This window comes from Nymphaea colorata, chromosome 5, assembly GCF_008831285.2.
Source record: "Nymphaea colorata isolate Beijing-Zhang1983 chromosome 5, ASM883128v2, whole genome shotgun sequence".
In the NCBI taxonomy this organism is placed as follows: Eukaryota; Viridiplantae; Streptophyta; class Magnoliopsida; order Nymphaeales; family Nymphaeaceae; genus Nymphaea; species Nymphaea colorata.
In genome coordinates, this window is record NC_045142.1 from 27,165,114 (window position 1) to 27,180,812 (window position 15,699).

The 15,699-nt window shown below is 39.7% G+C and overlaps 1 protein-coding gene across 5 annotated transcripts in view; it reads left to right on the forward strand.

Annotated features, from left to right (window-relative positions):
* The window catches only part of LOC116255293 (pentatricopeptide repeat-containing protein At4g18975, chloroplastic), a 54,824-nt gene that overhangs the window by 34,767 nt on the left and 4,358 nt on the right, over positions 1-15,699 (forward strand). The gene's annotated exons all lie outside the window — the stretch shown is intronic.

The window sequence follows — 15,699 nt, forward strand, 5'->3', positions numbered from 1 at the left end:
GTCATTTATCCATGGATAGACTCACCCCTATGTACCGACAGTTTGTCAAGGGGCTGTCGGCTATTGCTCTTCCACAGAATCCCATGGATGCTCTCTCTGATCCCAAATGGGCAGCAGCTATGCAAGAAGAGATGGATGCTCTTCAGTCTAGAGGCACCTGGACACTTGTTACCCCTTCAGCTGATGCAGCCATTGTTGGTTGCAGATGGGTCTTTACTATCAAATACCGAGCAGATGGCAGTATTGACAGATATAAGGCTCGTCTGGTTGCAAAAGGCTATACCCAAACTTATGGGGTTGATTATTATGATACCTACTCTCCTGTGGCACGACATGCTTCCTTACGGATTCTCCTTGCTGTGGCTGTCAGCAAGAATTGGTCCCTCTCACAGCTTGATGTCAAAAATGCCTTTCTCTATGGTGACTTACATGAAGAAGTCTATATGCAGCAACCACCAGGGTTTGTTGTTGAGGGGGAGTGTCAGAAAGTGTGCAGATTGAGAAAGGCGATTTATGGTCTGAAACAGAGTCCTCGAGCTTGGTTTCAGAAATTGTCAGAGAATATTGAGAATGAGGGCTTCAGACGTTCTTCGGCCGACCATTCCCTCTTTGTCAAGAAGACTTCTACAGGTACGGTGATAGTTCTTGTCTATGTTGATGATATCATTGTTACAGGGGATGATGATCAGGGGATTTCCAACATCAAGGATGTCCTTGGACAACACTTTGTCACCAAGGACCTTGGTGAACTACGTTATTTCCTTGGTATTGAGTTTGCCAGAAATCAAAAGGGCCTTATCATGTGCCAGAGGAAATACGTTACTGATGTTTTGCAAGAGACAGGGATGCTGGGGTGTCGGCCTGCATCCACGCCTATGGATATCAATACCCGCTTGTATGATGATGATACTGAAGATGTTGATGCGAGACAGTATAGAGGGATTGTTGGGAAGCTCCTATACATCACTGTTACTCGACCTGACATTGCCTATGCTGTTAGCAGAGTGAGTCAATTTATGGATAAGCCCAAGAAAGTTCATTGGGATGCTGCTATGATGATTCTTAGGTATCTAAAGAATTCACCAGGAACGGGACTCTTCTTTCAGAATGGTACCTCACTCACTATATCTGTGTATGTTGATGCCGATTATGCAGGATGCCCCTCAGACAGAAAATCCACTACTGGATTTTGTGTGTTTATTGGATCCAACTTGGTTACATGGAAGAGTAAGAAGCAAACTGTGGTTGCCAGATCAAGTGCAGAATCTGAGTATAGAGCTATGGCTCAGGGTACTGCTGAAGTTATGTGGGTTAGATCCCTGATGTTGGATCTTACTGTCGAAGTGCCTCTTCCTATGCAACTGTTATGTGATAACAAAGCTGCACTGTTTATTGCTAATAATCCGGCTTTTCATGAAAGAACCAAGCATGTTGAAGTAGATTGTCACTATACTAGAGACATGATTCAAAAGGGGTTTGTAAGTACCTCACACATTTCAACTACAGGGCAAACGACTGATATCTTTACTAAGGCTCTTGCAAGGGGACCATTCCAAAGCTGCTGTTCCAAGTTGAGCCTATTTGACATATACGCTCCAACTTGAGGGGGAGTGTTAAGATGTGTTTATATTCAGTTTTAGGTTTAAGAGGGTACTTTTGTAATAACTTTTCCTTTAGATGTTTCTCTTGTAACTTCTCTCTCTTCTCTAGTCTATATAAAGAGGAGTTAGGGCAGATTTCGAGGTTAATCAAAGATTATTCTTTCTAATCTTATCATAAAGGTTGAAGAACCAATGAAGATGTATTGCGATAACAAGTCCGCAATTAACTTGGCCAACAACCCTGTGCTTCATGACAGAACAAAGCATGTTGAGATTGACCGGCATTTCATTCAAGAGAGAATTGATGCTAAAGAACTTGTACTTCCTTACATGAGATCTGAAGACCAAACGGCTGATGTTCTGACGAAGGCTTTATCTTCGACCTCATTTGAGAGAAATGTATCCAAGTTGGGCATGTTTGATATGTATGCCCAACTTGAGGGGGAGTGTTGAAGTATGTTAGATGGGTCTCGGGACCGGGTCCGGATCCGGATCCGATCCAGCTTGTAGCCCTTGTTGGGCATTATTTAAGTCGTGTAACCCTAATCCTTAAGGTGTGAATGAAAGACTAAGGAGAGAGAGAGTCTGGCGGCTAGTGGGCACCGACTCCTCCTCATTCGTGGTTTTTTTCCCTCTTGTTGAGGGTTTTCCACGTTACATCGTGATCGTTGTTTCTCTTCCTCTTCTTGTTCGTGTTTCTACACTATGCATGAGGAAATGGATGCTCTTCTTTTTAGGGAGACTTGGGACTTGGTGGATCCACCGATGAATTGTGGTGTTGTTGGCTTTAAATGGGTATTCACCATCAAATATCATTCTGATGGGTCCGTAGAGCGATTCAAAGCTCGTCTTGTTGCTAAAGGCTATACACAGACTTATGAGGTAGACTTCTTCGAGACGTTTTCGCCTGTGGCACGGCTAGGTACTATTCGCCTAGTTATATCTCTCGCAGTCCAGCAAAATTGGCTTCTTTTTCAACTTGATGTGAAAAATGCGTTTCTATATGGTGATCTCTCTGAAGCAGTCTATGACCCTATATGCAACAACCACCTGGTTTTGAACGACAAAGGGAGTGTTCCAAGGTATCCAAACTCAAAAAGGCTATCTATGGACTTAAACAAAGTCCCCATGCATTGTTCCATAAGCTAATTGAGGTTGTCTCTAAATGTGGATTTCAAAGATCTCAGCTTGATCACTCGTTATTTATCAAGAGAGGGACTTCTGGTATAGTGATATTGATTGTATATGTTGATGATATTGTCCTCACTGGAGAAAGTGCTCAAGAGATAGCTCAGACAAAGGAGTTTCTATAGAAACACTTTGTCACAAAAGTCTTGGTCAACTTCGTTATTTCCTTGGTATTGAAGTGGCTCGTAGTAGTAAAGGGATTGTGATGTCTCAAAGGAAATATGTTCTTGATCTTCTGCAGAAAACAGGGTTATTGGGAGCCACACCTGCTACACTTCCTATGACTCTTCGAATTCATATGCACGATGATGAATCAGATGCTTTTGACTCTCGTTCTTACAGATCTTTGATAGGAAAACTTTTATATTTGACCATCACTCGTCCAGACATCAGCTTTGCTGTAAATAAGCTTAGTCAATTCATGGAGAAACCTCAAAAAGTTCATTGGGAGGCTGCTTTAATGGTGATAAAATACTTGAAATCGGCCCCCAGAAAGGGGTTATGGTTCAAAAAAGGAGAATGTGTGGACATAGAAGCATATAGTGATGCTGATTATGCAGGGTCAATAAATGACAGGAGATCTACTACAGGTTTTTGCATCTTTATTGGTGGGAATCTTATTTCTTGGAGGAGCAAGAAACAGAATGTGGTTGTTAGATCGAGTGTCGAGTTTGAATATAAGGCAATGGCTCAAACGACTGCTGAAATGTCATGGGTCAAATCAGTGCTTCTAGGATTGGGAATATCAATGAAACTTCCTATGAAAATGTATTGTGATAACAGAGCAGCTACCTACATTGTATTGTGATAACAGAAACAGAAAATGTGTTGGCTATGAATGTAAAGTTTGGTAAGAGCCATGGGAACTCCAACCATGGTGGTCGTGGCATTCTACCAACACCACATAACCAAGGTATGTCTCCTTTGGATACTTCAAGAAAAATACCAATTTGTTTTCAGTGCAACAAGAAAGGACACATGAAGGCACAATGTTGGTTTAATCCTCAAAATAAAAACAAAGGGGTAAGACATGATTATAAACAAGGAGGACAAAGTTCTAAATCCACCGCTGAAGATATGCAACAGCTATTGATGGCCGCATTCTCAAAGATGACTATAAAGCAAAATGAGCAGGGAGAATGGTTCTTGGATTCAGGTGCAGCTACCCATGTGACAGGAAATGCAGGTAAATTGACTAACTTATCCCCTCATTATGGTAGAAGTTGCATTATAACAGGTGATGGAAAATCTCATCCTATTACACATATTGGAAATGCACATATTCCATTGTCATCCTCGTCTCTATCACTGTCTAATGTTGTTCTTGCTCCCAATATCAAAAAGAACATCATATCCATTTCTAAACTCATTGATGATACAAGCTCTTCTGTTGAATTCACACCTTCTTCTGTCTATGTCAAGGACCTCCAAACGAAGAAAATGTTCGCTAGAGGGGAGCGTCAAGGGAATATGTACGTCCTCAAGGAATGTCTACCCAAGGATTCATCCACTTTTGATATAGGATTGAAGACATTTTCTCTTTCTCATAATGCGTCATCAGTGCCAAGTTCTTGCCATTTTCAATCAAAAGTAAGGGGCCCTAACCAATTTTTGGAGTCTGATTTGTGGCATAGTCGGCTAGGACACTGTGGTCGACATTTCATTGAAAAACTTGTCACAGATAGTCTCATTCCACGATCAAGTTTACCTCTTACTTCAAGTGTCAAAAAATGTTCAAGTTGTGGACTTTGTAAGAGTCATGTTTTACCTTTCCATAATATAAATCAAAGGGCTTCCAAACCTTTTGAAACTATTTTTTCTGATGTATGGGGGTCAGCCCCTATTGATTCCATGTCTGGGTCAAGATATTATGTCTTATTCATTGACTCTTACTCACGTTTCACCTGGATTTACTTCATGAAACACAAATCAGAAGTACCTCACATATTTCGAAACTTCTATGCCATGATTCAAACTAAATTTTCATCCAATGTGGTGCATTTTCAATGTGATGGAGGGGGAGAATATTCATCGCTTGATTTTATTGAATTTCTACGTGAAAAAGGGATAACTAGACAAATTTCCTGCCCTTACACACCACAACAAAATGGTGTAGTTGAGCGGAAACATCGACATATAGTTGAAAGCGCCATGAGCATGATGCATGATACTAATGTTAAGAAATATGATTTCTTATTGTTGTTATCTCTTAATTAGGTATTATCTTAGTTAAGAGCTAGTTTAGAATTAGTTAGGAATTAGTTTAGGATTTAGTTTATTTCTTTCTTTTCTCTTTATTTTTTATTTTTTTATTTTTTTATTATTTCTGCCAAACTAGCCGTTGGCAGTTCCAACAGCTCTATTAAGAGCTGTTGGAACTAGCCCAACGGCTAGTTTAGCTCATCTCTTCTTATTCTCTCTTATAAATATCCTTGTAACAGTCTTTGTAAAGGATAAGCTGTGTTTTACAGCCTTTATATTGTTTATTGAATGAGTATTACTCTTCTTCACTTGGCCTTAGTGCCTTTTTGGTATTATATGTATTCTTTGTGACTGTTATAGTCACTTTTCACATGGTATCAGAGCCATTGGGCTGATTCTCAAAGCTTGTTAAAGGCTGCTGCTGAGATTTTATGTTGCTGGTTTGATTGAAGAGATTCTTTGCTGGAGGATATAATTTCTTGAAGGCCTTTTTGCTGCGGTTGCTCACCAACTGTTTGGTGAAATTTCTAGAAGAGTTTTTTCTTGACTTCCTTGGAGATTATTGTATTGCTCTCATGGAAGACTCCAAAGTTTCAATTGAAGGAGGAAGCTATTATGTTCCATACAAGCTTGACGGAACCAATTATACACTATGGGCAAAATGTTTGGAAATGCATATCAAAGGAAAATATTTATGGGGCTTCATAAGAGGTACGTCTATCCCTCCCACTCTCAAGTTGACCAAAATAGAAAATGGGATTGAAAAACAACTAGATGGTGTGGAAAGACAAAATGCTATGAATGAATATTACAAAAAATTAGACGATTGGGAAGCTAAAAATTCTAGGATTAAAGAATGGATTTATGGAAGTATTGAACCTAGAATTGCCCAAAATCTTATGTATTATGAAAAGGCTAGTGAAGTTTGGGAATATCTTAAGGGAATGTTCACCCAAAAAGATATGGCCCGAAAGTATCTTTTGATTCAAAAGGCCCAAAGTATCAAGCAAGGAGAGAAAATGTTAGAGAATTTTTCATGGAAATCTCTAGTGTATGGAATGAGTTAGATCAACTAAGTCCCGAACTAGGGTTGGACTGCAAATGCCATGAGATTAGAAGAAATGAAATAGATGAATTTCGGTTTTTTCAATTCCTTCAAGGGCTACGGCCCGAATTTGAACAAATAAGGTCAGCCCTTCTTTCTTCATCCTCTCCTCCACTCATTCATGAACTTCTTACAAAGCTAAGTGGAGAGGAAACTAGAATGAAATTATCCAAAGAAATGGATAAAGATAGTGTTCTTGTCTCAAAACAAGAAGAAGAAAGAGCCTTAGCCGCCTCTAGACCTGGAAACAACATCAAGTCTTTTAGACCTCCTCACTTTAAGAATCAAATTAGAGGAGAATATAAAGTTATTTGCCACTTTTGTCATGAACCGGGTCACATAAGACCTAGTTGCCCAAAGTTGAACAACAATGAAGGACAATCGCGGAATCTTGGAGGAAATTTTCTCAAAGGAGGAACTTCATATCCACAAGGAGGGCAACACAACCGGAGAATTTCATTTCCTCAAGGTGGACATTACAATATTAGACAATTTGATCAAAGAAAGGCCGCAAATGTCACAAATGAAGGATGTGATCTATCATCTATATCCACAACGTTGAATCAAATCATGACAGCCCTTCAACCCATGATCAAGGAGTCAAATTCCGGAGCACTAGCAACAACGGCATCCATCTCCAACACTCCTGGTATGTTTTCTTGGCTTTTAGATTCTGGTGCATCTTTTCATATGACACCAAATATATCATCTTTGACCAAATTTGAAAGAACAAGAAAAGAATCAAATGTTGTTACCGCCGATGGAACTTCTTTAAGTGTTAAAGGGATTGGGAATTTTGAAAAAGAATTTGGAAAACAAAAATTTTTTGTTCCAAAAGTTAGTTATGTTCCTAAACTTAATCTTAACTTACTTTCTGTGTCACAAATCTCAGATCTTGGATTTGATGTTGTTTTCTCATCAAATAAATGTTTGGTGCAGGATCACCAAACCGGGAGATTGATTGGGGAAGGTTTTAGAAAAGGGGACCTTTACTACATGGACAATTTATGCATCCCCAAAGAAAAGTTTTGTCACTATGTTGAAAATGTGGACAACAATGTTTGGCACCAAAGATTAGGTCATCCAAATGTTAGAAAATTGTCTATGATGAACCCTACCAAGAATATTTGTATTGAAAATTTTAAATGTAATGATTGTATACATGGAAAAATGAAATCTTTATCTTTTGGAGAAAGGAACTTCTTCTCTTCTTTGCCTTTTGAGCTTGTTCATTCCGATGTATGGGGACCCTCTCCTATCATGTCAAAAGGAGGGCTATCATATTATGTGATCTTTGTTGATGACTTCACTAGGTATTGTTGGATATATTTCCTAAAATATAAATCCGAAGTTTTTGAGATATTCAAAAATTTTCACATGTTAGTACAAACACAATTCAATGCTAAATTAAAAATTTTAAGGACTGATTCCGGAGGTGAATACATTTCAAATGAGTTCGAAAGATATTTGAAAAACTATGGGATAGTCCACCAAAAATCTTGTCCAAGAACACCTCAACAAAATGGACTTTCAGAAAGAAAACATAGGCACATAATTGAAACAACAAGAACCCTTCTTATTTCCAAAAATGTGCCTAAAAACTTTTGGGCTGAAACCGCACTTGCCTCTGTTTATCTTATAAATAGAATGCCTTCAAAAGTTTTACATAATACCACTCCGTTTGAAAAATTATTCAAGTATGAACCCGATTTCAATAGACTTCGTATTTTTGGATGCAAATGTTTTGTTCTTAATGACAAGGCTGATAAGCTAAGTTCAAAAGTTATTGAATCGCCATATTTTACACTCTTAGGCAAACAACCTGATTACAAGAACTTGAAGGTTTTTGGTTGTGTATGCTATGTTCACGTTGATGCTGCCTTGAGGAACAAGTTTCAAGACAAAGCTATTCAATGTAGATTCGTTGGATATGCTGATGAATATAAAGGTTTTCGATGCTATGATCCAACAACTAAACGTATCAAAACTTCAAGAAATGTCATTTTTGATGAACATAGTTTTGATAACACAAATGAAATGCCTATGACCATTGAATCTTATGATCCCTGGACCAGTACACAGTTATTCAATGCAGATCCTGTTATAGAAAATGATGTGCCTCAAAGTGAAGATTCAGAGAGAGCAATACAATCGTCGGATATGGCTCAAAGTGAAAATCAAGAAGATCCAACACAGTCATCAAGTCATCACGAAAACAATAATGAAGAACAGAGCAACGATGCACATCGGTATTCGGGTCTTATCTACAGTCGACGACTAAGGGACAGAGATGCTCACAGTGAAGAAGACAACATGCCCCACCTTAGAAGATCCCAATGCATTCGTCATCCCATTCACAGGTGGGTTAGTTATGATTCTTTATCACTTGATTTTCAGTTATTCATGGCAAAAGTTGGCAAGGAGGAAGAACCTACTTCATTTGATCAAGCATCAAAATCACATCATTGGAGAAAGGCTATGAAAGAAGAAATGGATGCCTTGCATGAATGTGGAACATGGGAGATCGTTCCAAGGCCACACGAAAAGAACGTAGTGGGCTTCAAATGGGTATACAAAATTAAATACAAACCTGACGGCAGCATAGAAAGACACAAAGCAAGGTTAGTAGCAAAAGAGTTTACACAACAATATGGAGAAGATTATGATGAGACATTCAGCCCTGTGATCAAAATGGGAACAATTCGCGTGATTATATCATTGGCAGTTGAATATGGATGGAGACTACATCAAATGGACGTGAAGAATACTTTTCTTCATGGTGATTTAAGGGAGGAAGTATATATGGAACAACCTCCAGGATACACGAAAGGAGACTCTCATGCATGGGTTTGCAAACTAAGAAAATCTATTTATGGACTTAAACAGGCCTCACGTTCGTGGTTTGACAGTTTCTCTTGCAAGATTCAAGAATGTGGTTTTCGGAGATGTCCTCTAGATCACTCTCTTTTCATTTATCGAAAGGAAAACATATTTACTTTACTTCTTATATATGTTGATGATATTGTTATCACAGGCAATTCAGAAAAACACATAGAAGAAGCTAAAGTTTTGATGATGCAAAACTTCAAAATGAAAGAGCTTGGTGATTTACGATTCTTTCTTGGAGTGGAGATTGATAGGCACAATAATCGCCTCACATTGACACAACAGAAATACACGTTGGATCTGTTGAGAAAGTCAGGTATGTCTGATTGTAAGCCTGTTGGAACTCCTAGTGTTCTAAATCAAAGACTAAGTGCTCAAGATGGGGAGTTATATGAAGATCCTACGCAATATCGAAGTATTGTTGGGGCACTTCAATATCTTACATTTACTAGACCAGATATTATATATGCTGTGAATCAAGTATCCCAATTTATGCATGCACCTAGAGATACTCACATGGATGCTGTCAAAAGAATATTAAGATATCTTAAAGGGACAGCAGGAGATGGCTTAGTTTATGGTAAGAGTGAAAATATAACTACTGGACATCAACTTATGACATTCACAGATGCAGATTGGGCTGGAGATCCCGATCAAAGAAAGTCCATTTCTGGTTTTTGTATTTTCATTGGACGTAATCTTGTGTCTTGGAGTTGTCGAAAGCAAAATGCAGTAGCAAGATCCAGCACTGAAGCTGAATACAGATGCATGGCTGCAGGTACTGCTGAAGTTACATGGGTTAGACATTTGCTAGAAGACATTGGAGAAAAGATTAAAACATCAATGTTAATGTGCGATAATCAAAGCGCTATTAACATTGCCTTTAATCCCGTACAACATGGTCGAACAAAGCATATTGAGATTGATCAACACTTTGTTAGACAAAAGGTGGAAGACAAGGAGATTCAGCCTATTTATGTTCGTACAGATGAACAAGTTGCAGACTTATTTACAAAAGGATTAACAAAGGAACGATTCTGGTTTCTAAAAGGCAAGTTGTACATGGTGCAAAACCATGCACAACTTGAGGGAGGGTGTTAAAATATAAATCCTTCACCAGCACATTGAAGAGGAGTCTCTTAGGATTCCACCTCCTTGTAGAATGTGTTAAAATATTTAATGTCCTTGTAACATGTGAAGAGTCTCCTAAGATTCTATGTTGTAGTTAATATCCTTGTTATATGGGAAGTCTCCTAGGATTCTATGTTGTAGTTAATATCCTTGTAATATGTGAAGTCTCTTAGGTTTCTATGATGTAATTAATGTCCTTGGAGCTTGTGAAATCTCCTAGGATTCTACGATTGGAGACTCTTAGAATTCTGGAAATGGGATTATAAATAGAGGCCGTGCAAACCATTTTGGCTACGGCTTCTTCTCCTCAGTTTCTTCTTGTTTTCATTCTCTCTCTCCCTCTCTCTCTCTCTCTCTCTCTATCTCTATCTTCCTGCGTGAGTGCTGTTTTCGGGTTACAGATATTGGTGCTACATTTCTATCAAGCACTGGATCTAGAGCAAACTTCCTGCCTTTTACTTCTCCATACAACCAGGTTACTCCCCAGAAAGATACAGTACCCTGTGGTAGACCTCCTAGTATCAGTACATCCTGCCCAATCTGCATCAGAGTATCCTTCAATATTAAGTTGGTCTTGCTTAGTATAGAGTAATCCTTTTCCTGGGTCATTTTTTAGGTACCCCAACACTCTTTCTGCACTCTTCCAGTGACAATCAGTAGGAGCATGCATAAACTGACTCAACACATTTACAGCATAAGTAATATCAGGTCGAGTAAGAGTAAGATAGATGAGCTTACCAACCAGCCTCTGATACCGCCCTTTTCCTTCCTCATCTAGGATGTTGCCAGTTTTGATGCTTATCTTTGTACCGGACTCCATTGGAGTTAGAAAGGGCCTACATCCAAGTTTGCCTGTCTCCTTTAGAAGATCCAGAGTGTATTTTCTTTGGCTCATAACCAGCCCTGTCTCTGACCGAGCAATCTCTATTCCCAGAAAGTACCTTAGTTTACCCAAATCTTTAAGATCAAATTCAGCAGCTAACCTCTCCTTCATCTTCCTTTTCTCTTCTTCATCGTCACCTGTGACTATCATATCATCAACATACACAAGAAGAAGACTCACCAGGCCATCTCTCTGCTTAATGAACAGGGTGTGATCACCATTTTCCTGTTTGTATCCATTCGTCTTCATCACTATCCTCAGTCTTTCAAACCATGCTCTAGGAGACTGCTTTAATCCATACAAGGCTTTCATGGATGGAGACTACATCAAATAGCTGAATATGAATGGAGACTACATCAAATGGACGTAAAGAATGCTTTTCTTCATGATGATTTGAGAGAGGAAGTATATATGGAACAACCTCCAGGATATACGAAAGGAGACTCTCATGCATGGGTTTGTAAACTAAGAAAATCTATTTCTGGACTCAAACAGGCCTCATGCTCGTGGTTTGATATTTTCTCCTGCAAGATTCAAGAATGTGGTTTTCGGAGATGTCCTCTAGATCAATGTTATCAGCATCGTATGATACGCATGCATATCGTACGATAAGTATCGTATAGGTCGAAGAAACCTATACGTTAAGCTTGCGATATACGATACGCTCGTGTATCGCAAGCGTAACGCCAGTATCGTATGATACATGAGATACACCCCCGTATCGTACGATACAGGGAAAAAATTAAAAAGGGCCCGATGACCCCTTTTTTGCATGATCTTTTAGAAACCTACGCTCCTCTCTCTCTCTTTTTTTGTTTTTAAACACTGCAAGAGACGTGGGAGGGAGAGATTTTCCCCATTCGCATCAATCTTTGCCGGTGAAGAAGCTTTCTTTCTCATAGTGGGAACGGTGGGAAGCTTGGAGAAAGAGAGTTTTTTGGTTTCTAACACCAAGGAAGACGATAACTATATGTTTTGACTTTTGAACTCATGAATTGTGATGTAATCTAATTCTCTTCGGCATGCTAAGAGGCTAAGAGCCTAACACTGATGCTTATTATGTTATTTTGAATGTTTGATTTCTTATTTTTGAATGTATTATTCATACTTCATACTTAACATATTTGAATGTACCTTTAAATACATTTTTCTTGATTTTTTCTGATTTTTGCTTGTTTTTGTCGCATTTTTGTGGATTTTTTTCTATTTTTCATGATTTTTAATATTTTTTAAAAAATAAAAAAATAATTTTACGATACGTTACGATACGTTTACGATACATTACGATACGGCGTATAGGTCGGCCCGACCGATACGCGATACGCTACTCCTTTTATAACATTGTTTTAGATCACTCTTGTAGAAACACAAACCAAGATAGAGAGAAAGAGAAGAAACACACAATATACGTGGAAAACCTCAAAGAGAGGTGAAAAACCACAGAGAAGCCCTAACCTAGGGGCACAACCACAACCCTAGGAGAGAGAAAATGTTATTCCACTTAATCAACAATTACACCATAAGTGGGATTAAATAAGAGGGAAACCCGCCTAGGGTACCGAGCCACTCTCAGTACCCGTGCACATGGGACCGGGTCTATATCCAGACCCGGTTCCCTATACACGATATGTTAACACTCCCCCTCAAGCTTGGCATACATGTCAAACATGCCAAGCTTGCTTACATTTTTCTCGAATTGAGATGTACATAAGGCTTTGGTTAGAACATCTTCAATTTGATCTTCAGACTTCATATAAGGTAAGATCAACTCCTTTGAATCTATGCGTTCCCGTATGAAGTGGCGATCAATCTCCACATGTTTAGTTCTGTCATGCAGAATGGGATTATTCGCAAGGTTAATTGCAGACTTGTTGTCGCAGTACATCTTCATCTTCTCTTCTGTTTCAACACCAATATCTGCTAGGAGAATCTTTAACCATAACATTTCTGTAACTCCCATAGCCACAGCCCTGTATTCAGCCTCAGTACTGGATCTAGAGCAAACTTCCTGCCTTTTACTTCTCCATACAACCAGGTTACTCCCCAGAAAGATACAGTACCCTGTGGTAGACCTCCTAGTATCAGTACATCCTGCCCAATCTGCGTCAGAGTATCCTTTAATATTAAGTTGGTCTTGCTTAGTATAGAGTAATCCTTTTCCTGGGTCATTCTTTAGGTACCTCAACACTCTTTCTACACTCTTCCAGTGACAATCAGTAGGAGCATGCATAAACTGACTCAACACATTTACAGCATAAGTAATATCAGGTCGAGTAAGAGTAAGATAGATGAGCTTACCAACCAGCCTCTGATACCGCCCTTTTCCTTCCTCATCTAGGATGTTGCCAGTTTTGATGCTTATCTTTGTACCGGACTCCATTGGAGTTAGAAAGGGCCTACATCCAAGTTTGCCTGTCTCCTTTAGAAGATCCAAAGTGTATTTCCTTTGGCTCATAACCAGCCCTGTCTCTGACCGAGCAATCTCTATTCCCAGAAAGTACCTTAGTTTACCCAAATCTTTAAGATCAAATTCAGCAGCTAACCTCTCCTTCATCTTCCTTTTCTCTTCTTCATCGTCACCTGTGACTATCATATCATCAACATACACAAGAAGAAGACTCACCAGGCCATCTCTCTGCTTAATGAACAGGGTGTGATCACCATTTTCCTGTTTGTATTCATTCGTCTTCATCACTATCTTCAGTCTTTCAAACCATGCTCTAGGAGACTGCTTTAATCCATACAAGGCTTTCTTGAGATAACAACATTTTCCGCTTTGAACATATCCAGGAGGCATACTCATGTAGACCTCTTCTTCTAGATGGCCATTCAAGAATGCATTCTTAACATCAAGTTGATCCATGCTCCACCCCTTTTGCACGGCAAGTGCTAAGATGACCCTCACAGTTTTCAGTTTGGCAACAGGGGCAAAGGTTTCAAGATAATCAATACCATATTTCTGGCTGAACCCCTTTGCAACAAGCCGAGCCTTATACCTTTCCACAGTACCATCTGGTTTATACTTCACATTGAACACCCACTTTGAACCAACTAAATGAGTCCCCTTGGGAATATCCACAACTTCCCAAGTGTCATTATTCGCCAAGGCATCCATCTCCTCTGTCATGGCCTGTAGCCATTTAGGATCCTCTCTAGCATCTTCCACACACTTGGGAATAACAGACTTAGACAAGGATGTTATAAAGCATTTGTAATTCTTACTCAGTTTCGCATAAGAGACAAATCTCTGAATTGGATGAGAAGTACAAGACCTGGTGCCCTTGCGCAGGGCTATAGGAAGCTCTTCATTGATTAGACTAGGGTCATCCGGGAAACTCACAGGATTGGGATTGGTTACATCAACATTTTCAACCTCATCTGTCTTCTTCCTTTTGTACACCTGGCCAAACAAATGATCACGGGCCGTAGGCTGATTATCAACAAGGCCCTCGTCCATGTGACAGTCTCTATCATCTCTGACTGTGTTTGCCACACTGTCACTAGCCTTGTAATCCAAGAAATCCATAAACTGAATCAACTGATTTGAGGAATACTCTTCACTACTGTTCCCTAGATACTCCCCCTGAAGAGGATTCACATGAAAGTATGCCTCATGTTCATGGAAGGTAACGTCCCAGGAAACATAGACTTTAGAAGTGGTAGGATCAACACATTTGTATCCCTTCTGAGTGGAGGAATACCCCAGGAAGACAGCCTTGATAGACCGAGGATCAAGTTTCTTGAGGGTGAGACTATGGTCATGAACAAAACATACACACCCGAACACCCGAACACCCGAGGAGTAAGAGGCCAGGGATTCTGAGTTGGCCAAAGCATAGAGTACGGGGAATGACCCTGCAACACACGGGTAGGCATACGGTTGATAAGGTGGGCACTAGTGAGAAGCGCATCACCCCAGTAGCGCTTGGGAACCTGCCGATGGAACAAAATAGCCCGGGTAACATCAAGTAAATGGTGATTCTTCCGTTCAGCCACGCCGTTTTGGGGAGGTGTGTAACTACAGGACGTTTCATGAACAATACCCTTGCTCTTTAAGAAATCATCTAGGGATTGAGAGACATACTCTCTAGCATTATCAGTGCGAAAAGCTTGGACAGACGTTTGAAACTGAGTCTCAACAAACGCCACAAAGTTTTTGACAATAACGGGAACTTCACTACGTTCTTTCAACAGATACACGAACGTACAACGGGAGTAATCATCAATAAGGGTCATAAAGTAATGAAAACCACGACACGTGGGTACTCCCGAAGGACCCCAAACATCAGAGTGAACCAAAGCAAATGGACGAGTGGTTTTATTGAATGAAATAGGGTACGAGGTCCTAACATGTTTAGCCAACTGACACACTTCACAGGTGAAGGAGTCCATGAAAACAGAATGAAACAAACTAGGAAACAACTTCTAAATCAACGGAAACAGAAGATGACCAAGCCGCTCGTGCCACCGCATAATAGTAGATCTGTCTTGCATGCATGACAACTGTCTACTAGTGGCTGAAATAAGAGCAGACGCAACCTGCACAGGCAGTCTGTAGAGCCCATCAATAGCCGAACCAATCCCAATCTTCTGCCCCGTCACCAAGTCCTGCAGAAAACACCGATCAGCAAAAAAGATCAAATTACAGTTGAGTTCTTTAGTAATACTGCTGACAGATAACAAATTCACAGGAATGTTGGGAA